Genomic DNA, 25716 nt, shown 5'->3' with positions numbered 1-25716 from the left:
CCCGGGGCTTAGGGATTTTTTCAAAAAAATCTTTTTCTGCCGGTTAAGTTGTCGAGGGCTGATTTCTTCTCCTGTGATAAAAGGATTCTGTTTCGACCGCCAAACATCTCATGGGAGTATTTGCAAACGTTTGGCACCATTTTAAAGTCAATTGCTGAAAGTCAGAGTTTTGATGAAATTGTGACCCCGGGGCTTAGGGATTTTTTCAAAAAAATCTTTTTCTGCCGGTTAAGTTGTCGAGGGCTGATTTCTTCTCCTGTGATAAAAAGCATTCTGTTTCGACCACCAAACATCTCATGGGAGTATTTGCAAACGTTTGGCACCATTTTAAAGTGAATTGCCGAAAGTCAGATTTTTGATGAAATTGTGACCCCGGGGCTTAGGGATTTTTTCAAAAAAATCTTTTTCTGCCAGTTAAGTTGTCGGGGGCTGATTTCTTGTCCTGTGATAAAAAGACTTCTGTTTCGACCGCCAAAGATCTCAGGGGAGCATTTGCAACCGTTGGGCACCATTTTTGAGTCAATTGCCGAAAGTCAGATTTTTGATGAAGTTGTGACCCCGGGGCTTAGGGATTTAAAAAAAAAAAAATTCTGACAGTTAAGTTGACGAGGGCTCATTTCTTTTCCTGTGATAAAAAGCCTTCTGTTTCGACCCCCAAACCTCTCAGGGGAGCATTTGCAAACGTTTGGCACCATTTTTGAGTCAATTGCCGAAAGTCAGATTTTTGATGAAATTGTGACCCCGGGGCTTAGGGATTTTTTTTAAAAAAAATTTTTCTAACAGTTAAGTTGTCGAGGGCTGATTTCTTTTCCTGTGATAAAAAGCCTTCTGTTTCGACCCCCAGACCTCTCAGGGGAGCATTTGCAACCGTTTGGCACCATTTTTGAGTCAATTGCCGAAAGTCAGATTTTTGATGAAATTGTGACCCCGGGGCTTAGGGATTTTTTTTAAAAAAATTTTTTCTAACAGTTAAGTGGTCCAGGGCTGATTTCTTTTCCTCTGATAAAAAGCCTTCTGTTTCGACCGCCAAACCTCTCAGGGGAGCATTTGCAAACGTTTGGCACCATTTTTGAGTCAATTGCCGAAAGTCAGATTTTTGATGAAATTGTGACCCCGGGGCTTAGGGATTTTTTTAAAAAAATAATTTTCTGACAGTTAAGTTGTCGAGGGCTGATTTCTTTTCCTGTGATAAAAAGCCTTCTGTTTCGACCCCCAGACCTCTCAGTGGAGCATTTGAAACCGTTTGGAACCATTTTTGAGTCAATTGCCGAAAGTCAGATTTTTGATGAAATTGTGACCCCCGGGGCTTAGGGATTTTTTTTAAAAAAAAATTTCTAACAGTTAAGTTGTCGAGGGCTGATTTCTTTTCCTTTGATAAAAAGCCTTCTGTTTCGACTCCCAGACCTCTCAGTGGAGCATTTGCAACCGTTTGGCACCATTTTTGAGTCAATTGCCGAAAGTCAGATTTTTGATGAAATTGTGACCCCGGCTTAGGGATTTTTTTTAAAAAAATTTTTTTCTGACAGTTAAGTTGTCGAGGGCTGATTTCTTTTCCTGTGATAAAAAGCCTTCTGTTTCGACCCCCAAACCTCTCAGGGGAGCATTTGCAACCGTTTGGCACCATTTTTGAGTCAATTGCCGAAAGTCAGATTTTTGATGAAATTGTGACCCCGGGGCTTAGGGATTTTTTTAAAAAAAATTTTTCTAACAGTTAAGTTGTCGAGGGCTGATTTCTTTTCCTGTGATAAAAAGCCTTCTGTTTCGACACCCAAACCTCTCAGGGGAGCATTTGCAACCGTTTGGCACCATTTTTGAGTCAATTGCTGAAAGTCAGATTTTTGATGAAATTGTGACCCCGGGGCTTAGGGATTTTTTCAAAAAAATCTTTTTCTGCCGGTTAAGTTGTCGAGGGCTGATTTCTTCTCCTGTGATAAAAAGCATTCTGTTTCGACCACCAAACATCTCATGGGAGTATTTGCAAACGTTTGGCACCATTTTAAAGTGAATTGCCGAAAGTCAGATTTTTGATGAAATTGTGACCCCGGGGCTTAGGGATTTTTTCAAAAAAATCTTTTTCTGCCAGTTAAGTTGTCGAGGGCTGATTTCTTGTCCTGTGATAAAAAGACTTCTGTTTCGACCGCCAAAGATCTCAGGGGAGCATTTGCAACCGTTGGGCACCATTTTTGAGTCAATTGCCGAAAGTCAGATTTTTGATGAAGTTGTGACCCCGGGGCTTAGGGATTTAAAAAAAAAAAAATTCTGACAGTTAAGTTGACGAGGGCTCATTTTTTTTCCTGTGATAAAAAGCCTTCTGTTTCGACCCCCAAACCTCTCAGGGGAGCATTTGCAAACGTTTGGCACCATTTTTGAGTCAATTGCCGAAAGTCAGATTTTTGATGAAATTGTGACCCCGGGGCTTAGGGATTTTTTTTAAAAAAAATTTTTCTAACAGTTAAGTTGTCGAGGGCTGATTTCTTTTCCTGTGATAAAAAGCCTTCTGTTTCGACCCCCAGACCTCTCAGGGGAGCATTTGCAACCGTTTGGCACCATTTTTGAGTCAATTGCCGAAAGTCAGATTTTTGATGAAATTGTGACCCCGGGGCTTAGGGATTTTTTTAAAAAAATTTTTTTCTAACAGTTAAGTTGTCGAGGGCTGATTTCTTTTCCTGTGATAAAAAGCCTTCTGTTTCGACCCCCAGACCTCTCGGGAGCATTTGCAAACGTTTGGCACCATTTTTGAGTCAATTGCCGAAAGTCAGATTTTTGATGAAATTGTGACCCCGGGGCTTAGGGATATTTTTAAAAAAATAATTTTCTGACAGTTAAGTTGTCGAGGGCTGATTTCTTTTCCTGTGATAAAAAGCCTTCTGTTTCGACCCCCAGACCTCTCAGTGGAGCATTTGCAACCGTTTGGAACCATTTTTGAGTCAATTGCCGAAAGTCAGATTTTTGATGAAATTGTGACCCCCGGGGCTTAGGGATTTTTTTTTAAAAAAAATTTCTAACAGTTAAGTTGTCGAGGGCTGATTTCTTTTCCTTTGATAAAAAGCCTTCTGTTTCGACTCCCAGACCTCTCAGTGGAGCATTTGCAACCGTTTGGCACCATTTTTGAGTCAATTGCCGAAAGTCAGATTTTTGATGAAATTGTGACCCCGGGGCTTAGGGATTTTTTTAAAAAAAAAATTTTTCTGACAGTTAAGTTGTCGAGGGCTGATTTCTTTTCCTGTGATAAAAAGCCTTCTGTTTCGACCCCCAAACCTCTCAGAGGAGCATTTGCAACCGTTTGGCACCATTTTTGAGTCAATTGCCGAAAGTCAGATTTTTGATGAAATTGTGACCCCGGGGCTTAGGGATTTTTTTAAAAAAAAATTTTCTAACAGTTAAGTTGACGAGGGCTCATTTCTTTTCCTGTGATAAAAAGACTTCTGTTTCGACCCCCAAACCTCTCAGGGGAGCATTTGCAAACGTTTGGCACCATTTTTGAGTCAATTGCCGAAAGTCAGATTTTTGATGAAATTGTGACCCCGGGGCTTAGGGATTTTTTTAAAAAAATTTTTTTCTAACAGTTAAGTTGTCGAGGGCTGATTTCTTTTCCTGTGATAAAAAGCCTTCTGTTTCGACTCCCAGACCTCTCAGTGGAGCATTTGCAACCGTTTGGCACCATTTTTGAGTCAATTGCCGAAAGTCAGATTTTTGATGAAATTGTGACCCCGGGGCTTAGGGATTTTTTTTAAAAAAAAAATTTTCTGACAGTTAAGTTGTCGAGGGCTGATTTCTTTTCCTGTGATAAAAAGCCTTCTGTTTCGACCCCCAAACCTCTCAGGGGAGCATTTGCAACCGTTTGGCACCATTTTTGAGTCAATTGTTGAAAGTCAGATTTTTGATGAAATTGTGACCCCGGGGCTTAGGGATTTTTTCAAAAAAATCTTTTTCTGCCGGTTAAGTTGTCGAGGGCTGATTTCTTCTCCTGTGATAAAAGGATTCTGTTTCGACCGCCAAACATCTCATGGGAGTATTTGCAAACGTTTGGCACCATTTTAAAGTCAATTGCTGAAAGTCAGAGTTTTGATGAAATTGTGACCCCGGGGCTTAGGGATTTTTTCAAAAAAATCTTTTTCTGCCGGTTAAGTTGTCGAGGGCTGATTTCTTCTCCTGTGATAAAAAGCATTCTGTTTCGACCACCAAACATCTCATGGGAGTATTTGCAAACGTTTGGCACCATTTTAAAGTGAATTGCCGAAAGTCAGATTTTTGATGAAATTGTGACCCCGGGGCTTAGGGATTTTTTCAAAAAAATCTTTTTCTGCCAGTTAAGTTGTCGGGGGCTGATTTCTTGTCCTGTGATAAAAAGACTTCTGTTTCGACCGCCAAAGATCTCAGGGGAGCATTTGCAACCGTTGGGCACCATTTTTGAGTCAATTGCCGAAAGTCAGATTTTTGATGAAGTTGTGACCCCGGGGCTTAGGGATTTAAAAAAAAAAAATTCTGACAGTTAAGTTGACGAGGGCTCATTTCTTTTCCTGTGATAAAAAGCCTTCTGTTTCGACCCCCAAACCTCTCAGGGGAGCATTTGCAAACGTTTGGCACCATTTTTGAGTCAATTGCCGAAAGTCAGATTTTTGATGAAATTGTGACCCCGGGGCTTAGGGATTTTTTTAAAAAAAATTTTTTCTAACAGTTAAGTTGTCGGGGGCTGATTTCTTTTCCTGTGATAAAAAGCCTTCTGTTTCGACCCCCAGACCTCTCAGGGGAGCATTTGCAACCGTTTGGCACCATTTTTGAGTCAATTGCCGAAAGTCAGATTTTTGATGAAATTGTGACCCCGGGGCTTAGGGATTTTTTTTAAAAAATTTTTTTCTAACAGTTAAGTTGTCGAGGGCTGATTTCTTTTCCTGTGATAAAAAGCCTTCTGTTTCGACCCCCAGACCTCTCAGGGGAGCATTTGCAAACGTTTGGCACCATTTTTGAGTCAATTGCCGAAAGTCAGATTTTTGATGAAATTGTGACCCCGGGGCTTAGGGATTTTTTAAAAAAAATAATTTTCTGACAGTTAAGTTGTCGAGGGCTGATTTCTTTTCCTGTGATAAAAAGCCTTCTGTTTCGACCCCCAGACCTCTCAGTGGAGCATTTGCAACCGTTTGGAACCATTTTTGAGTCAATTGCCGAAAGTCAGATTTTTGATGAAATTGTGACCCCCGGGGCTTAGGGATTTTTTTAAAAAAAAAATTTCTAACAGTTAAGTTGTCGAGGGCTGATTTCTTTTCCTTTGATAAAAAGCCTTCTGTTTCGACTCCCAGACCTCTCAGTGGAGCATTTGCAACCGTTTGGCACCATTTTTGAGTCAATTGCCGAAAGTCAGATTTTTGATGAAATTGTGACCCCGGGGCTTAGGGATTTTTTTTAAAAAAAAAATTTTCTGACAGTTAAGTTGTCGAGGGCTGATTTCTTTTCCTGTGATAAAAAGCCTTCTGTTTCGACCCCCAAACCTCTCAGGGGAGCATTTGCAACCGATTGGCACCATTTTTGAGTCAATTGCCGAAAGTCAGATTTTTGATGAAATTGTGACCCCGGGGCTTTGGGATTTTTTTAAAAAAATTTTTTTCTAACAGTTAAGTTGTCGAGGGCTGATTTCTTTTCCTGTGATAAAAAGCCTTCTGTTTCGACCCCCAGACCTCTCAGGGGAGCATTTGCAACCGTTTGGCACCATTTTTGAGTCAATTGCCGAAAGTCAGATTTTTGATGAAATTGTGACCCCGGGGCTTAGGGATTTTTTTAAAAATTTTTTTTTCTAACAGTTAAGTTGTCCAGGGCTGATTTCTTTTCCTGTGATAAAAAGCCTTCTGTTTCGACTCCCAGACCTCTCAGTGGAGCATTTGCAACCGTTTGGCACCATTTTTGAGTCAATTGCCGAAAGTCAGATTTTTGATGAAATTGTGACCCCGGGGCTTAGGGATTTTTTTAAAAAAAATTTTTTTCTGACAGTTAAGTTGTCGAGGGCTGATTTCTTTTCCTGTGATAAAAAGCCTTCTGTTTCGACCCCCAAACCTCTCAGGGGAGCATTTGCAACCGTTTGGCACCATTTTTGAGTCAATTGCCGAAAGTCAGATTTTTGATGAAATTGTGACCCCGGGGCTTAGGGATTTTTTTAAAAAATTTTTTTCTAACAGTTAAGTTGTCGAGGGCTGATTTCTTTTCCTGTGATAAAAAGCCTTCTGTTTCGACCCCCAAACCTCTCAGGGGAGCATTTGCAACCGTTTGGCACCATTTTTGAGTCAATTGCTGAAAGTCAGATTTTTGATGAAATTGTGACCCCGGGGCTTAGGGATTTTTTCAAAAAAATCTTTTTCTGCCGGTTAAGTTGTCGAGGGCTGATTTCTTCTCCTGTGATAAAAGGATTCTGTTTCGACCGCCAAACATCTCATGGGAGTATTTGCAAACGTTTGGCACCATTTTAAAGTGAATTGCCGAAAGTCAGATTTTTGATGAAATTGTGACCCCGGGGCTTAGGGATTTTTTCAAAAAAAACTTTTTCTGCCAGTTAAGTTGTCGGGGGCTGATTTCTTGTCCTGTGATAAAAAGACTTCTGTTTCGACCGCCAAAGATCTCAGGGGAGCATTTGCAACCGTTGGGCACCATTTTTGAGTCAATTGCCGAAAGTCAGATTTTTGATGAAGTTGTGACCCCGGGGCTTAGGGATTTAAAAAAAAAAAAATTCTGACAGTTAAGTTGACGAGGGCTCATTTCTTTTCCTGTGATAAAAAGCCTTCTGTTTCGACCCCCAAACCTCTCAGGGGAGCATTTGCAAACGTTTGGCACCATTTTTGAGTCAATTGCCGAAAGTCACATTTTTGATGAAATTGTGACCCCGGGGCTTAGGGATTTTTTTTAAAAAATTTTTTTCTAACAGTTAAGTTGTCGAGGGCTGATTTCTTTTCCTGTGATAAAAAGCCTTCTGTTTCGACCCCCAGACCTCTCAGGGGAGCATTTGCAACCGTTTGGCACCATTTTTGAGTCAATTGCCGAAAGTCAGAGTTTTGATGAAATTGTGACCCCGGGGCTTAGGGATTTAAAAAAAAAAAAAAAATTCTGACAGTTAAGTTGACGAGGGCTGATTTCTCTTCCTGTGATAAAAAGCCTTCTGTTTCGACCCCCAAACCTCTCAGGGGAGCATTTGCAACCGTTTGGCACCATTTTTGAGTCAATTGCCGAAAGTCAGAGTTTTGATGAAATTGTGACCCCGGGGCTTAGGGATTTTTTTTAAAAAAAAAAATTCTAACAGTTAAGTTGTCGAGGGCTGATTTCTTCTCCTGTGATAAAAAGCATTCTGTTTCGACCACCAAACATCTCATGGGAGTATTTGCAAACGTTTGGCACCATTTTAAAGTGAATTGCCGAAAGTCAGATTTTTGATGAAATTGTGACCCCGGGGCTTAGGGATTTTTTCAAAAAAATCTTTTTCTGCCAGTTAAGTTGTCGGGGGCTGATTTCTTTTCCTGTGATAAAAAGCCTTCTGTTTCGACCCCCAAACCTCTCAGGGGAGCATTTGCAACCGTTTGGCACCATTTTTGAGTCAATTGCCGAAAGTCAGATTTTTGATGAAATTGTGACCCCGGGGCTTAGGGATTTTTTTAAAAAAAAATTTTCTAACAGTTAAGTTGTCGAGGGCTGATTTCTTTTCCTGTGATAAAAAGCCTTCTGTTTCGACCCCCAAACCTCTCAGGGGTGCATTTGCAACCGTTTGGCACCATTTTTGAGTCAATTGCTGAAAGTCAGATTTTTGATGAAATTGTGACCCCGGGGCTTAGGGATTTTTTCAAAAAAATCTTTTTCTGCCGGTTAAGTTGTCGAGGGCTGATTTCTTCTCCTGTGATAAAAGGATTCTGTTTCGACCGCCAAACATCTCATGGGAGTATTTGCAAACGTTTGGCACCATTTTAAAGTCAATTGCTGAAAGTCAGAGTTTTGATGAAATTGTGACCCCGGGGCTTAGGGATTTTTTCAAAAAAATCTTTTTCTGCCGGTTAAGTTGTCGAGGGCTGATTTCTTCTCCTGTGATAAAAAGCATTCTGTTTCGACCACCAAACATCTCATGGGAGTATTTGCAAACGTTTGGCACCATTTTAAAGTGAATTGCCGAAAGTCAGATTTTTGATGAAATTGTGACCCCGGGGCTTAGGGATTTTTTCAAAAAAATCTTTTTCTGCCAGTTAAGTTGTCGGGGGCTGATTTCTTGTCCTGTGATAAAAAGACTTCTGTTTCGACCGCCAAAGATCTCAGGGGAGCATTTGCAACCGTTGGGCACCATTTTTGAGTCAATTGCCGAAAGTCAGATTTTTGATGAAGTTGTGACCCCGGGGCTTAGGGATTTAAAAAAAAAAAAATTCTGACAGTTAAGTTGACGAGGGCTCATTTCTTTTCCTGTGATAAAAAGCCTTCTGTTTCGACCCCCAAACCTCTCAGGGGAGCATTTGCAAACGTTTGGCACCATTTTTGAGTCAATTGCCGAAAGTCAGATTTTTGATGAAATTGTGACCCCGGGGCTTAGGGATTTTTTTTAAAAAAAATTTTTCTAACAGTTAAGTTGTCGAGGGCTGATTTCTTTTCCTGTGATAAAAAGCCTTCTGTTTCGACCCCCAGACCTCTCAGGGGAGCATTTGCAACCGTTTGGCACCATTTTTGAGTCAATTGCCGAAAGTCAGATTTTTGATGAAATTGTGACCCCGGGGCTTAGGGATTTTTTTTAAAAAATTTTTTTCTAACAGTTAAGTTGTCGAGGGCTGATTTCTTTTCCTGTGATAAAAAGCCTTCTGTTTCGACCCCCAGACCTCTCAGGGGAGCATTTGCAAACGTTTGGCACCATTTTTGAGTCAATTGCCGAAAGTCAGATTTTTGATGAAATTGTGACCCCGGGGCTTAGGGATTTTTTTAAAAAAATAATTTTCTGACAGTTAAGTTGTCGAGGGCTGATTTCTTTTCCTGTGATAAAAAGCCTTCTGTTTCGACCCCCAGACCTCTCAGTGGAGCATTTGCAACCGTTTGGAACCATTTTTGAGTCAATTGCCGAAAGTCAGATTTTTGATGAAATTGTGACCCCCGGGGCTTAGGGATTTTTTTTTAAAAAAAATTTCTAACAGTTAAGTTGTCGAGGGCTGATTTCTTTTCCTTTGATAAAAAGCCTTCTGTTTCGACTCCCAGACCTCTCAGTGGAGCATTTGCAACCGTTTGGCACCATTTTTGAGTCAATTGCCGAAAGTCAGATTTTTGATGAAATTGTGACCCCGGGGCTTAGGGATTTTTTTTAAAAAAAAATTTCTAACAGTTAAGTTGTCGAGGGCTGATTTCTTCTCCTGTGATAAAAAGCATTCTGTTTCGACCACCAAACATCTCATGGGAGTATTTGCAAACGTTTGGCACCATTTTAAAGTGAATTGCCGAAAGTCAGATTTTTGATGAAATTGTGACCCCGGGGCTTAGGGATTTTTTCAAAAAAATCTTTTTCTGCCAGTTAAGTTGTCGGGGGCTGATTTCTTGTCCTGTGATAAAAAGACTTCTGTTTCGACCGCCAAAGATCTCAGGGGAGCATTTGCAACCGTTGGGCACCATTTTTGAGTCAATTGCCGAAAGTCAGATTTTTGATGAAGTTGTGACCCCGGGGCTTAGGGATTTAAAAAAAAAAAAATTCTGACAGTTAAGTTGACGAGGGCTCATTTCTTTTCCTGTGATAAAAAGCCTTCTGTTTCGACCCCCAAACCTCTCAGGGGAGCATTTGCAAACGTTTGGCACCATTTTTGAGTCAATTGCCGAAAGTCAGATTTTTGATGAAATTGTGACCCCGGGGCTTAGGGATTTTTTTTAAAAAAAATTTTTCTAACAGTTAAGTTGTCGAGGGCTGATTTCTTTTCCTGTGATAAAAAGCCTTCTGTTTCGACCCCCAGACCTCTCAGGGGAGCATTTGCAACCGTTTGGCACCATTTTTGAGTCAATTGCCGAAAGTCAGATTTTTGATGAAATTGTGACCCCGGGGCTTAGGGATTTTTTTTAAAAAAATTTTTTCTAACAGTTAAGTTGTCGAGGGCTGATTTCTTTTCCTGTGATAAAAAGCCTTCTGTTTCGACCCCCAGACCTCTCAGGGGAGCATTTGCAAACGTTTGGCACCATTTTTGAGTCAATTGCCGAAAGTCAGATTTTTGATGAAATTGTGACCCCGGGGCTTAGGGATTTTTTTAAAAAAATAATTTTCTGACAGTTAAGTTGTCGAGGGCTGATTTCTTTTCCTGTGATAAAAAGCCTTCTGTTTCGACCCCCAGACCTCTCAGTGGAGCATTTGCAACCGTTTGGAACCATTTTTGAGTCAATTGCCGAAAGTCAGATTTTTGATGAAATTGTGACCCCCGGGGCTTAGGGATTTTTTTTAAAAAAAAATTTCTAACAGTTAAGTTGTCGAGGGCTGATTTCTTTTCCTTTGATAAAAAGCCTTCTGTTTCGACTCCCAGACCTCTCAGTGGAGCATTTGCAACCGTTTGGCACCATTTTTGAGTCAATTGCCGAAAGTCAGATTTTTGATGAAATTGTGACCCCGGGGCTTAGGGATTTTTTTAAAAAAAAAATTTCTAACAGTTAAGTTGTCGAGGGCTGATTTCTTCTCCTGTGATAAAAAGCATTCTGTTTCGACCACCAAACATCTCATGGGAGTATTTGCAAACGTTTGGCACCATTTTAAAGTGAATTGCCGAAAGTCAGATTTTTGATGAAATTGTGACCCCGGGGCTTAGGGATTTTTTCAAAAAAATCTTTTTCTGCCAGTTAAGTTGTCGGGGGCTGATTTCTTTTCCTGTGATAAAAAGCCTTCTGTTTCGACCCCCAAACCTCTCAGGGGAGCATTTGCAACCGTTTGGCACCATTTTTGAGTCAATTGCCGAAAGTCAGATTTTTGATGAAATTGTGACCCCGGGGCTTAGGGATTTTTTTAAAAAATTTTTTTCTAACAGTTAAGTTGTCGAGGGCTGATTTCTTTTCCTGTGATAAAAAGCCTTCTGTTTCGACCCCCAAACCTCTCAGGGGTGCATTTGCAACCGTTTGGCACCATTTTTGAGTCAATTGCTGAAAGTCAGATTTTTGATGAAATTGTGACCCCGGGGCTTAGGGATTTTTTCAAAAAAATCTTTTTCTGCCGGTTAAGTTGTCGAGGGCTGATTTCTTCTCCTGTGATAAAAGGATTCTGTTTCGACCGCCAAACATCTCATGGGAGTATTTGCAAACGTTTGGCACCATTTTAAAGTCAATTGCTGAAAGTCAGAGTTTTGATGAAATTGTGACCCCGGGGCTTAGGGATTTTTTCAAAAAAATCTTTTTCTGCCGGTTAAATTGTCGAGGGCTGATTTCTTCTCCTGTGATAAAAAGCATTCTGTTTCGACCACCAAACATCTCATGGGAGTATTTGCAAACGTTTGGCACCATTTTAAAGTGAATTGCCGAAAGTCAGATTTTTGATGAAATTGTGACCCCGGGGCTTAGGGATTTTTTCAAAAAAATCTTTTTCTGCCAGTTAAGTTGTCGAGGGCTGATTTCTTGTCCTGTGATAAAAAGACTTCTGTTTCGACCGCCAAAGATCTCAGGGGAGCATTTGCAACCGTTGGGCACCATTTTTGAGTCAATTGCCGAAAGTCAGATTTTTGATGAAGTTGTGACCCCGGGGCTTAGGGATTTAAAAAAAAAAAAATTCTGACAGTTAAGTTGACGAGGGCTCATTTCTTTTCCTGTGATAAAAAGCCTTCTGTTTCGACCCCCAAACCTCTCAGGGGAGCATTTGCAAACGTTTGGCACCATTTTTGAGTCAATTGCCGAAAGTCAGATTTTTGATGAAATTGTGACCCCGGGGCTTAGGGATTTTTTTTAAAAAAAATTTTTCTAACAGTTAAGTTGTCGAGGGCTGATTTCTTTTCCTGTGATAAAAAGCCTTCTGTTTCGACCCCCAGACCTCTCAGGGGAGCATTTGCAACCGTTTGGCACCATTTTTGAGTCAATTGCCGAAAGTCAGATTTTTGATGAAATTGTGACCCCGGGGCTTAGGGATTTTTTTAAAAAAAATTTTTTCTAACAGTTAAGTTGTCGAGGGCTGATTTCTTTTCCTGTGATAAAAAGCCTTCTGTTTCGACCCCCAGACCTCTCAGGGGAGCATTTGCAAACGTTTGGCACCATTTTTGAGTCAATTGCCGAAAGTCAGATTTTTGATGAAATTGTGACCCCGGGGCTTAGGGATTTTTTTAAAAAAATAATTTTCTGACAGTTAAGTTGTCGAGGGCTGATTTCTTTTCCTGTGATAAAAAGCCTTCTGTTTCGACCCCCAGACCTCTCAGTGGAGCATTTGCAACCGTTTGGAACCATTTTTGAGTCAATTGCCGAAAGTCAGATTTTTGATGAAATTGTGACCCCCGGGGCTTAGGGATTTTTTTTAAAAAAAAATTTCTAACAGTTAAGTTGTCGAGGGCTGATTTCTTTTCCTTTGATAAAAAGCCTTCTGTTTCGACTCCCAGACCTCTCAGTGGAGCATTTGCAACCGTTTGGCACCATTTTTGAGTCAATTGCCGAAAGTCAGATTTTTGATGAAATTGTGACCCCGGGGCTTAGGGATTTTTTTTAAAAAAAAATTTTTCTGACAGTTAAGTTGTCGAGGGCTGATTTCTTTTCCTGTGATAAAAAGCCTTCTGTTTCGACCCCCAAACCTCTCAGGGGAGCATTTGCAACCGTTTGGCACCATTTTTGAGTCAATTGCCGAAAGTCAGATTTTTGATGAAATTGTGACCCCGGGGCTTAGGGATTTTTTTAAAAAAAAATTTTCTAACAGTTAAGTTGACGAGGGCTCATTTCTTTTCCTGTGATAAAAAGCCTTCTGTTTCGACCCCCAAACCTCTCAGGGGAGCATTTGCAAACGTTTGGCACCATTTTTGAGTCAATTGCCGAAAGTCAGATTTTTGATGAAATTGTGACCCCGGGGCTTAGGGATTTTTTTAAAAAAATTTTTTTCTAACAGTTAAGTTGTCGAGGGCTGATTTCTTTTCCTGTGATAAAAAGCCTTCTGTTTCGACCCCCAGACCTCTCAGGGGAGCATTTGCAACCGTTTGGCACCATTTTTGAGTCAATTGCCGAAAGTCAGATTTTTGATGAAATTGTGACCCCGGGGCTTAGGGATTTTTTTTAAAAAATTTTTTTCTAACAGTTAAGTTGTCCAGGGCTGATTTCTTTTCCTGTGATAAAAAGCCTTCTGTTTCGACTCCCAGACCTCTCAGTGGAGCATTTGCAACCGTTTGGCACCATTTTTGAGTCAATTGCCGAAAGTCAGATTTTTGATGAAATTGTGACCCCGGGGCTTAGGGATTTTTTTAAAAAAATTTTTTTTCTGACAGTTAAGTTGTCGAGGGCTGATTTCTTTTCCTGTGATAAAAAGCCTTCTGTTTCGACCCCCAAACCTCTCAGGGGAGCATTTGCAACCGTTTGGCACCATTTTTGAGTCAATTGCCGAAAGTCAGATTTTTGATGAAATTGTGACCCCGGGGCTTAGGGATTTTTTTAAAAAAAAATTTTCTAACAGTTAAGTTGTCGAGGGCTGATTTCTTTTCCTGTGATAAAAAGCCTTCTGTTTCGACCCCCAAACCTCTCAGGGGAGCATTTGCAACCGTTTGGCACCATTTTTGAGTCAATTGCTGAAAGTCAGATTTTTGATGAAATTGTGACCCCGGGGCTTAGGGATTTTTTCAAAAAAATCTTTTTCTGCCGGTTAAGTTGTCGAGGGCTGATTTCTTCTCCTGTGATAAAAGGATTCTGTTTCGACCGCCAAACATCTCATGGGAGTATTTGCAAACGTTTGGCACCATTTTAAAGTCAATTGCTGAAAGTCAGAGTTTTGATGAAATTGTGACCCCGGGGCTTAGGGATTTTTTCAAAAAAATCTTTTTCTGCCGGTTAAGTTGTCGAGGGCTGATTTCTTCTCCTGTGATAAAAAGCCTTCTGTTTCGACCCCCAGACCTCTCAGGGGAGCATTTGCAACCGTTTGGCACCATTTTTGAGTCAATTGCCGAAAGTCAGATTTTTGATGAAATTGTGACCCCGGGGCTTAGGGATTTAAAAAAAAAAAAAAAATTCTGACAGTTAAGTTGACGAGGGCTCATTTCTTTTCCTGTGATAAAAAGCCTTCTGTTTCGACCCCCAAACCTCTCAGGGGAGCATTTGCAACCGTTTGGCACCTTTTTTGAGTCAATTGCCGAAAGTCAGAGTTTTGATGAAATTGTGACCCCGGGGCTTAGGGATTTTTTTTAAAAAAAAATTTCTAACAGTTAAGTTGTCGAGGGCTGATTTCTTCTCCTGTGATAAATACTCCCATGAGATGTTTGGCAGTCGAAACAGAATGCTTTTTATCACAGGAGAAGAAATCAGCCCTTGACAACTTAACCGGCAGAAAAAGATTTTTTTGAAAAAATCCCTAAGCCCCAGGGTCACAATTTCATCAAAAATCTGACTCTCGGCAATTCACACAAAAATGGTGCCAAACGGTTGCAAATGCTCCCCTGAGAGGTTTGGGGGTCGAAACAGAAGGCTTTTTATCACAGGAAAAGAAATCAGCCCTCGACAACTTAACTGTCAGAAAAAAAATTTTAAAAAAAAATCCCTAAGCCCCGGGGTCACAATTTCATCAAAAATCTGACTCTCGGCAATTCACACAAAAATGGTGCCAAACGGTTGCAAATGCTCCCCTGAGAGGTTTGGGGGTCGAAACAGAAGGCTTTTTATCAGAGGAAAAGAAATCAGCCCTCGACAACTTAACTGTCAGAAAAAGAAAAAAAAAATCCCTAAGCCCCGGGGTCACAACTTCATCAAAAATCTGACTTTCGGCAATTGACTCAAAAATGGTGCCCAACGGTTGCAAATGCTCCCCTGAGATCTTTGGCGGTCGAAACAGAAGTCTTTTTATCACAGGAAAAGAAATCAGCCCCCGACAACTTAACTGGCAGAAAAAGATTTTTTGGAAAAAATCCCTAAGCCCCGGGGTCACAATTTCATCAAAAATCTGACTTTCGGCAATTCACTTTAAAATGGTGCCAAACGGTTGCAAATGCTCCCATGAGATGTTTGGCGGTCGAAACAGAATGCTTTTTATCACAGGAGAAGAAATCAGCCCTCGACAATTTAACCGGCAGAAAAAGATTTTTTTAAAAAAAATCCCTAAGCCCCGGGGTCACAATTTCAGGAAAAATCTGACTTTCGGCAATTCACTTTAAAATGGTGCCAAACGTTTGCAAATGCTCCCATGAGATGTTTGGCGGTCGAAACAGAATGCTTTTTATAACAGGAGAAGAAATCAGCCCCCGACAACTTAACCGGCAGAAAAAGATTTTTTTGAAAAAATCCCTAAGCCCCGGGGTCACAATTTCATCAAAAATCTGACTTTCGGCAATTCACTATAAAATGGTGCCAAACGTTTGCAAATACTCCCATGAGATGTTTGGCAGTCGAAACAGAATGCTTTTTATCACAGGAGAAGAAATCAGCCCTTGACAACTTAACCGGCAGAAAAAGATTTTTTTGAAAAAATCCCTAAGCCCCAGGGTCACAATTTCATCAAAAATCTGACTTTCGGCAATTGACTCAAAAATGGTGCCAAACGGTTGCACATGCTCCCATGAGATCTTTGGCGGTCGAAACAGAAGTCTTTTTATCACAGGACAAGAAATCAGCCCCCGACAACTTAACTGGCAGTAAAAGATTTTTTTGAAAAAATCCCTAAGCCCCGGGGTCACAATTTCATCAAAAATCTGACTTTCGGCAATTGACTCAAAAATGGTGCCAAACGGTTGCACATGCTCCCCTGAGATCTTTGGCGGTCGAAACAGAAGTCTTTTTATCACAGGACAAGAAATCAGCCCCCGACAACTTAACCGGCAGAAAAAGATTTTTTTGAAAAAATCCCTAAGCCCCGGGGTCACAATTTCATCAAAAATCTGACTTTCGACAATTGACTCAAAAATGGTACCAAACGGTTGCACATGCTCCCCTGAGATCTTTGGCGGTCGAAACAGAATGCTTTTTATCACAGGAGAAGAAATCAGCCCTCGACAACTTAACCGGCAGTAAAAGATTTTTTTGAAAAAATCCCTAAGCCCCGGGGTCACAATTTCATCAAAAATCTGACTCTCGGCAATTGACTCAAAAATGGTGCCAAACGGTTGCAAATGCTCCCCTGAGAGGTTTGGGGGTCGAAACAGAAGGCTTTTTATCACAGGAAAAGAAATCAGCCCTCGACAACTTAACTGTCAGAAAAAAAAAAAAAATAAAATCCCTAAGCCCCGGGGTCACAACTTCATCAAAAATCTGACTTTCGGCAATTGACTCAAAAATGGTGCCCAACGGTTGCAAATGCTCCCCTGAGATCTTTGGCGGTCGAAACAGAAGTCTTTTTATCACAGGAAAAGAAATCAGCCCCCGACAACTTAACTGGCAGAAAAAGATTTTTTGGAAAAAATCCCTAAGCCCCGGGGTCACAATTTCATCAAAAATCTGACTTTCGGCAATTCACTTTAAAATGGTGCCAAACGTTTGCAAATGCTCCCCTGAGAGGTTTGGGGGTCGAAACAGAAGGCTTTTTATCACAGGAAAAGAAATCAGCCCTCGACAACTTAACTGTCAGGAAAAAAAAGAAAAAAAAATCCCTAAGCCCCGGGGTCACAACTTCATCAAAAATCTGACTTTCGGCAATTGACTCAAAAATGGTGCCCAACGGTTGCAAATGCTCCGCTGAGATCTTTGGCGGTCGAAACAGAAGTCTTTTTATCACAGGACAAGAAATCAGCCCCCGACAACTTAACTGGCAGAAAAAGATTTTTTTGAAAAAATCCCTAAGCCCCAGGGTCACAATTTCATCAAAAATCTGACTTTCGGCAATTCACTTTAAAATGGTGCCAAACGTTTGCAAATGCTCCCATGAGATGTGTGGCGGTCAAAACAGAATGCTTTTTATCACAGGAGAAGAAATCAGCCCTCGACAACTTAACCGGCAGAAAAAGATTTTTTTGAAAAAATCCCTAAGCCCCGGGGTCACAATTTCATCAAAAATCTGACTTTCGGCAATTGACTCAAAAATGGTGCCCAACGGTTGCAAATGCTCCCCTGAGATCTTTGGCGGTCGAAACAGAAGTCTTTTTATCACAGGAAAAGAAATCAGCCCCTGACAACTTAACTGGCAGAAAAAGATTTTTTGGAAAAAATCCCTAAGCCCCAGGGTCACAATTTCAGGAAAAATCTGACTTTCGGCAATTCACTTTAAAATGGTGCCAAACGTTTGCAAATGCTCCCATGAGATGTTTGGCGGTCGAAACAGAATGCTTTTTATCACAGGAGAAGAAATCAGCCCCCGACAACTTAACCGGCAGAAAAAGATTTTTTTGAAAAAATCCCTAAGCCCCGGGGTCACAATTTCATCAAAAATCTGACTTTCGGCAATTCACTATAAAATGGTGCCAAACGTTTGCAAATACTCCCATGAGATGTTTGGCAGTCGAAACAGAATGCTTTTTATCACAGGAGAAGAAATCAGCCCTTGACAACTTAACCGGCAGAAAAAGATTTTTTTGAAAAAATCCCTAAGCCCCAGGGTCACAATTTCATCAAAAATCTGACTTTCGGCAATTGGCTCAAAAATGGTGCCAAACGGTTGCACATGCTCCCATGAGATCTTTGGCGGTCGAAACAGAAGTCTTTTTATCACAGGACAAGAAATCAGCCCCCGACAACTTAACTGGCAGTAAAAGATTTTTTTGAAAAAATCCCTAAGCCCCAGGGTCACAATTTCATCAAAAATCTGACTTTCGGCAATTCACTATAAAATGGTGCCAAACGTTTGCAAATACTCCCATGAGATGTTTGGCAGTCGAAACAGAATGCTTTTTATCACAGGAGAAGAAATCAGCCCTTGACAACTTAACCGGCAGAAAAAGATTTTTTTGAAAAAATCCCTAAGCCCCAGGGTCACAATTTCATCAAAAATCTGACTTTCGGCAATTGACTCAAAAATGGTGCCAAACGGTTGCACATGCTCCCCTGAGATCTTTGGCGGTCGAAACAGAATGCTTTTTATCACAGGAGAAGAAATCAGCCCTCGACAACTTAACCGGCAGTAAAAGATTTTTTTGAAAAAATCCCTAAGCCCCGGGGTCACAATTTCATCAAAAATCTGACTCTCGGCAATTGACTCAAAAATGGTGCCAAACGGTTGCAAATGCTCCCCTGAGAGGTTTGGGGGTCGAAACAGAAGGCTTTTTATCACAGGAAAAGAAATCAGCCCTCGACAACTTAACTGTCAGAAAAAAAAAAAAAATAAAATCCCTAAGCCCCGGGGTCACAACTTCATCAAAAATCTGACTTTCGGCAATTGACTCAAAAATGGTGCCCAACGGTTGCAAATGCTCCCCTGAGATCTTTGGCGGTCGAAACAGAAGTCTTTTTATCACAGGAAAAGAAATCAGCCCCCGACAACTTAACTGGCAGAAAAAGATTTTTTGGAAAAAATCCCTAAGCCCCGGGGTCACAATTTCATCAAAAATCTGACTTTCGGCAATTCACTTTAAAATGGTGCCAAACGTTTGCAAATGCTCCCATGAGATGTTTGGCGGTCGAAACAGAATGCTTTTTATCACAGGAGAAGAAATCAGCCCTCGACAATTTAACCGGCAGAAAAAGATTTTTTTAAAAAAAATCCCTAAGCCCCGGGGTCACAATTTCAGCAAAAATCTGACTTTCGGCAATTCACTCAAAAATGGTGCCAAACGGTTGCAAATGCTCCCGTGAAAAGTTTGGCGGTCAAAACAGAAGGCTTTTTATCACAGGAAAGAAAATCCTTAACCGGCAGAAAAAGATTTTTTTTTGAAAAAATCCCTAAACCCCAAGGTCACAATTTCATCAAAAATCTGACTTTCGGCAATTGACTCAAAAATGGTGCCCAACGGTTGCAAATGCTCCCCTGAGATCTTTGGCGGTCGAAACAGAAGTCTTTTTATCACAGGACAAGAAATCAGCCCCCGACAACTTAACCGGCAGAAAAAGATTTTTTTGAAAAAATCCCTAAGCCCCGGGGTCACAATTTCATCAAAAATCTGACTTTCGGCAATTGAATCAAAAATGGTGCCAAACGGATTCAAATGCTCCCCTGAAAGGTTTGGCGGTCGAAACAGAAGGCTTTTTATCACAGGAAAAGAAATCAGTCCTCGACGACATAACTGTCAGAAAAAGATTTTTTTCAAAAAATCCCTAAGCCCCGGGGTCACAATTTCAGCAAAAATCTGACTTTCGGCAATTGACTCAAAAATGGTGCCAAACGGTTGCAAATGCTCCCCTGAGAGGTTTGGGGGTCGAAACAGAAGGCTTTTTATCACAGGAAAATAAATCAGCCCTGGACAACTTAACTGTCAGAAAAAAAAAATTTAAAAATCCCTAAGCCCCGGGGTCACAACTTCATCAAAAATCTGACTTTCGGCAATTGACTCAAAAATGGTGCCCTACGGTTGCAAATGCTCCCCTGAGATCTTTGGCGGTCGAAACAGAAGTCTTTTTATCACAGGACAAGAAATCAGCCCCCGACAACTTAACTGGCAGAAAAAGATTTTTTTGAAAAAATCCCTAAGCCCCGGGGTCACAATTTCATCAAAAATCTGACTTTCGGCAATTCACTTTAAAATGGTGCCAAACGGTTGCAAATGCTCCCGTGAAAAGTTTGGCGGTCAAAACAGAAGGCTTTTTATCACAGGACAGAAAATCCTTAACCGGCAGAAAAAGATTTTTTTTTGAAAAAATCCCTAAACCCCAAGGTCACAATTTCATCAAAAATCTGACTTTCGGCAATTGACTCAAAAATGGTGCCAAACGGTTGCAAATGCTCCCCTGAGAGGTTTGGGGGTCGAAACAGAAGGCTTTTTATCACAGGAAAAGAAATCAGCCCTCAACAACTTAAGTGTCAGAAAAAATTTTTTTTAAAAAAAATCCCTAAGCCCCGGGGTCACAACTTCATCAAAAATCTGACTTTCGGCAATTGACTCAAAAATGGTGCCCAACGGTTGCAAATGCTCCCCTGAGATCTTTGGCGGTCGAAACAGAAGTCTTTTTATCACAGGACAAGAATCAGCACCCGACAACTTAACTGGCATAAAAAAATTTTTTTGAAAAAATCCTTAAGTCCCGGGGTCACAATTTCAGCAAAAATCTGACTTTCGGAAATTCACACAAAAATGGTGCCAAACGGTTGCAAATGCTCCACTGAGGTGTTTGGCGGTCGAAACAGAAGGCTTTTTATCACAGGAAAAGTAATCAGCCCTCGACAACTTAAGCGGCAGAAAAACATTTTTTTGAAAAAATCCCTAAGCCCCGGGGTCACAATTTCATCAAAAATCTGACTTTCGGCAATTGACTCAAAAATGGTGCCAAACGGATGCAAATGCTCCCCTGAAAGGTTTGGCGGTCGAAACAGAAGGCTTTTTATCACAGGAAAAGAAATCAGCCCTCGACAACTTAACTGTCAGAAAAAGATTTTTTTCAAAAAATCCCTAAGCCCCGGGGTCACAATTTCAGCAAAAATCTGACTTTCGGCAATACACTCAAAAATGGTGCTAAACGGTTGCAAATGCTCCCGTGAAAAGTTTGGCGGTCAAAACAGAAGGCTTTTTATCACAGGACAGAAAATCCTTAACCGGCAGTAAAAGATTTTTTTTTGAAAAAAACCCTAAGCCCCGAGGTCACAATTTCATCAAAAATCTGACTTTTGGCAATTCACTTTAAAATGGTGCCAAACCATTGCAAATGCTCCCCTGAAAGCTTTGGTGGTCCAAATAGGAGGCTTTTTATCACAGGAGAAGAAATCACCCTCGACAACTTAACTGGCAGAAAAAGATTTTTTTGAAAAAATCCCTAAGGGTCACAATTTCATCAAAAATCTGACTTTCGGCAATTGACTCAAAAATGGTGCCAAACGTTTGCAAATGCTCCCCTGAGATCTTTGGCGGTCGAAACAGAAGTCTTTTTATCACAGGACAAGAAATCAGCCCCCGACAACTTAACTGGCAGAAAAAGATATTTTTGAAAAAATCCCTAAGCCCCGGGGTCACAATTTCATCAAAAATCTGACTTTCGGCAATTCACTTTAAAATGGTGCCAAATGTTTGCAAATGCTCCCATGAGATGTTTGGCGGTCGAAACAGAATGCTTTTTATCACAGGAGAAGAAATCAGCCCTTGACAATTTAACCGGCAGAAAAAGATTTTTTTTAAAAAAATCCCTAAGCCCCGGGGTCACAATTTCAGCAAAAATCTGACTTTCGGCAATTGACTCAAAAATGGTGCCCAACGGTTGCAAATGCTCCCGTGAAAAGTTTGGCGGTCAAAACAGAAGGCTTTTTAACACAGGACAGAAAATCCTTAACCGGCAGAAAAAGATTTTTTTTTGAAAAAATCCCTAAACCCCAAGGTCACAATTTCATCAAAAATCTGACTTTCGGCAATTGACCCAAAAATGGTGCCAAACAGTTGCAAATGCTCCCCTGAGAGGTTTGGGAGTCGAAACAGAACGCTTTTTATCACAGGAAAAGAAATCAGCCCTCGACAACTTAACTGTCAGAAAAAAAAAATTTTAAAAAAATCCCTAAGCCCTGGGGTCACAACTTCATCAAAAATCTGACTTTCGGCAATTGACTCAAAAATGGTGCCCAACGGTTGCAAATGCTCCTCTGAGATCTTTGGCGGGCGAAACAGAAGTCTTTTTATCACAGGACAAGAAATCAGCCCCCGACAACTTAACCGGCAGAAAAAGATTTTTTTGAAAAAATCCCTAAGCCCCGGGGTCACAATTTCATCAAAAATCTGACTTTCGGCAATTGAATCAAAAATGGTGCCAAACGGATTCAAATGCTCCCCTGAAAGGTTTGGCGGTCGAAACAGAAGGCTTTTTATCACAGGAAAAGAAATCATCCCTCGACAACTTAACTGGCAGAAAAAAAATTTTTTAAAAAAATCCCTAAGCCCCGGGGTCACAATTTCATCAAAAATCTGACTTTCGGCAATTCACACAAAAATGGTGCCAAACGGTTGCAAATGCTCCCCTGAGAGCTTTGGGGGTCGAAACAGAAGGCTTTTTATCACAGGAAAAGAAATCAGCCCTGGACAACTTAACTGTCAGAAAATTTTTTTAAAAAAAAAATCCCAAAGCCCCGGGGTCACAATTTCATCAAAAATCTGACTTTCGGCAATTCACACAAAAATGGTGCCAAACAGTTGCAAATGCTCCCCTGAGAGCTTTGGGGGTCGAAACAGAAGGCTTTTTATCACAGGAAAAGAAATCAGCCCTGGACAACTTAACTGTCAGAAAATTTTTTTTTAAAAAAAATCCCAAAGCCCCGGGGTCACAATTTCATCAAAAATCTGACTTTCGGCAATTCACACAAAAATGGTGCCAAACAGTTGAAAATGCTCCCATGAGATGTTTGGCGGTTGAAACAGAATGCTTTTTATCACAGGAGAAGAAATCAGCCCTCGACAACTTAACCGGCAGAAAATTTTTTTTTGAAAAAATCCCTAAGCCCCGGGGTCACAATTTCATCAAATATCTGACTTTCGGCAATTGACTCAAAAATGGTGCCCAACGGTTGCAAATGCTCCCCTGAGAGGTTTGGGGGTCGAAACATAAGGCTTTTTATCACAGGAAAAGAAATCAGCCCTGGACAACTTAACTGTCAGAAAATTTTTTTTAAAAAAAATCCCTAAGCCCCGGGGTCACAATTTCATCAAAAATCTGACTTTCGGCAATTCACACAAAAATTGTGCCAAACGGTTGCAAATGCTCCCATGAGATGTTTGGCGGTCGAAACAGAATGCTTTTTATCAGAGGAGAAGAAATCAGCCCTCGACAACTTAACCGGCAGAAAAAGATTTTTTTGAAAAAATCCCTAAGCCCCGGGGTCACAATTTCATCAAAAATCTGACTTTCGGCAATTGACTCAAAAATGGTGCCAAACGGTTGCAAATGCTCCCCTGAGAGGTTTGGGGGTCGAAACAGAAGGCTTTTTATCACAGGAAAAGAAATCAGCCCTCGTCAACTTAACTGGCAGAAAATTTTTTTTTAAAAAAATCCCTAAGCCCCGGGGTCACAATTTCATCAAAAATCTGACTTTCGGCAATTCACACAAAAATGGTGCCAAACGGTTGCAAATGCTCCCCTGAGAGGTTTGGGGGTCGAAACAGAAGGCTTTTTATCACAGGAAAAGAAATCAGCCCTGGACAACTTAACTGTCAGAAATTTTTTTTAAAAAAAAAATCCCAAAGCCCCGGGGTCACAATTTCATCAAAAATCTGACTTTCGGCAATTCACACAAAAATGGTGCCAAACGGTTGCAAATGTTCCCATGAGATGTTTGGCGGTTGAAACAGAATGCTTTTTATCACAGGAGAAGAAATCAGCCCTCGACAACTTAACCGGCAGAAAATTTTTTTTTGAAAAAATCCCTAAGCCCCGGGGTCACAATTTCATCAAAAATCTGACTTTCGGCAATTGACTCAAAAATGGTGCCCTACGGTTGCAAATGCTCCCCTGAGATCTTTGGCGGTCGAAACAGAAGTCTTTTTATCACAGGACAAGAAATCAGCCCCCGACCACTTAACTGGCAGAAAAAGATTTTTTTGAAAAAATCCTTAAGTCCCGGGGTCACAATTTCAGCAAAAATCTGACTTTCGGCAATTCACTTTAAAATGCTGCCAAACGGTTGCAAATGCTCCCGTGAAAAGTTTGGCGGTCAAAACAGAAGGCTTTTTATCACAGGACAGAAAATCCTTAACCGGCAGAAAAAGATTTTTTTTTGACAAAATCCCTAAACCCCAAGGTCACAACTTCATCAAAAATCTGACTTTCGGCAATTGACTCAAAAATGGTGCCCAACGGTTGCAAATGCTCCTCTGAGATCTTTGGCGGTCGAAACAGAAGTCTTTTTATCACAGGACAAGAAATCAGCCCCCGACAACTTAACCGGCAGAAAAAGATTTTTTTGAAAAAATCCCTAAGCCCCGGGGTCACAATTTCATCAAAAATCTGACTTTCGGCAATTGAATCAAAAATGGTGCCAAACGGATTCAAATGCTCCCCTGAAAGGTTTGGCGGTCGAAACAGAAGGCTTTTTATCACAGGAAAAGAAATCATCCCTCGACAACTTAACTGGCAGAAAAAATTTTTTTTAAAAAAATCCCTAAGCCCCGGGGTCACAATTTCATCAAAAATCTGACTTTCGGCAATTCACACAAAAATGGTGCCAAACGGTTGCAAATGCTCCCCTGAGAGCTTTGGGGGTCGAAACAGAAGGCTTTTTATCACAGGAAAAGAAATCAGCCCTGGACAACTTAACTGTCAGAAAATTTTTTTTTTAAAAAAATCCCAAAGCCCCGGGGTCACAATTTCATCAAAAATCTGACTTTCGGCAATTCACACAAAAATGGTGCCAAACAGTTGCAAATGCTCCCATGAGATGTTTGGCGGTTGAAACAGAATGCTTTTTATCACAGGAGAAGAAATCAGCCCTCGACAACTTAACCGGCAGAAATTTTTTTTTTGAAAAAATCCCTAAGCCCCGGGGTCACAATTTCATCAAATATCTGACTTTCGGCAATTGACTCAAAAATGGTGCCAAACGGTTGCAAATGCTCCCCTGAGAGGTTTGGGGGTCGAAACATAAGGCTTTTTATCACAGGAAAAGAAATCAGCCCTGGACAACTTAACTGTCAGAAATTTTTTTTTTAAAAAAATCCCTAAGCCCCGGGGTCACAATTTCATCAAAAATCTGACTTTCGGCAATTCACACAAAAATTGTGCCAAACGGTTGCAAATGCGCCCATGAGATGTTTGGCGGTCAAAACAGAATGCTTTTTATCACAGGAGAAGAAATCAGCCCTCGACAACTTAACCGGCAGAAAATTTTTTTTTGAAAAAATCCCTAAGCCCCGGGGTCACAATTTCATCAAAAATCTGACTTTCGGCAATTGACTCAAAAATGGTGCCAAACGGTTGGAAATGCTCCCCTGAGAGGTTTGGGGGTCGAAACAGAAGGCTTTTTATCACAGGAAAAGAAATCAGCCCTGGAAAACTTAACTGTCAGAAAAATTAAAAAAAAAAAAAAATCCCTAAGCCCCGGGGTCACAATTTCATCAAAAATCTGACATTCGGCAATTGACTCAAAAATGGTGCCCAACGGTTGCAAATGCTCCCCTGAGATCTTTGGCGGTCGGAACAGAATGCTTTTTATCAGAGGAGAAGAAATCAGCCCTCGACAACTTAACCGGCAGAAAAAGATTTTTTAAAAAAAATCCCTAAGCCCCGGGGTCACAATTTCATCAAAAATCTGACTTTCGGCAATTGACTCAAAAATGGTGCCAAACGGTTCCAAATGCTCCCCTGAGAGGTTTGGGGGTCGAAATAGAAGGCTTTTTATCACAGGAGAAGAAATCAGCCCTCGACATCTTAACTGTCAGAAAAAAATTTTTTTAAAAAAATCCCTAAGCCCCGGGGTCACAATTTCATCAAAAATCTGACTTTCGGCAATTGACTCAAAAATGGTGCCAAACGGTTGCAAATGCTCCCCTGAGAGGTTTGGGGGTCGAAACAGAAGTCTTTTTATCACAGGACAAGAAATCAGCCCCCGACAACTTA

Source organism: Podarcis gaigeae (assembly GCF_964106915.1).
Source record: "Podarcis gaigeae genome assembly, chromosome: 8".
NCBI classification, from domain to species: Eukaryota; Metazoa; Chordata; class Lepidosauria; order Squamata; family Lacertidae; genus Podarcis; species Podarcis gaigeae.
This window is presented reverse-complemented; position numbering follows the sequence as displayed.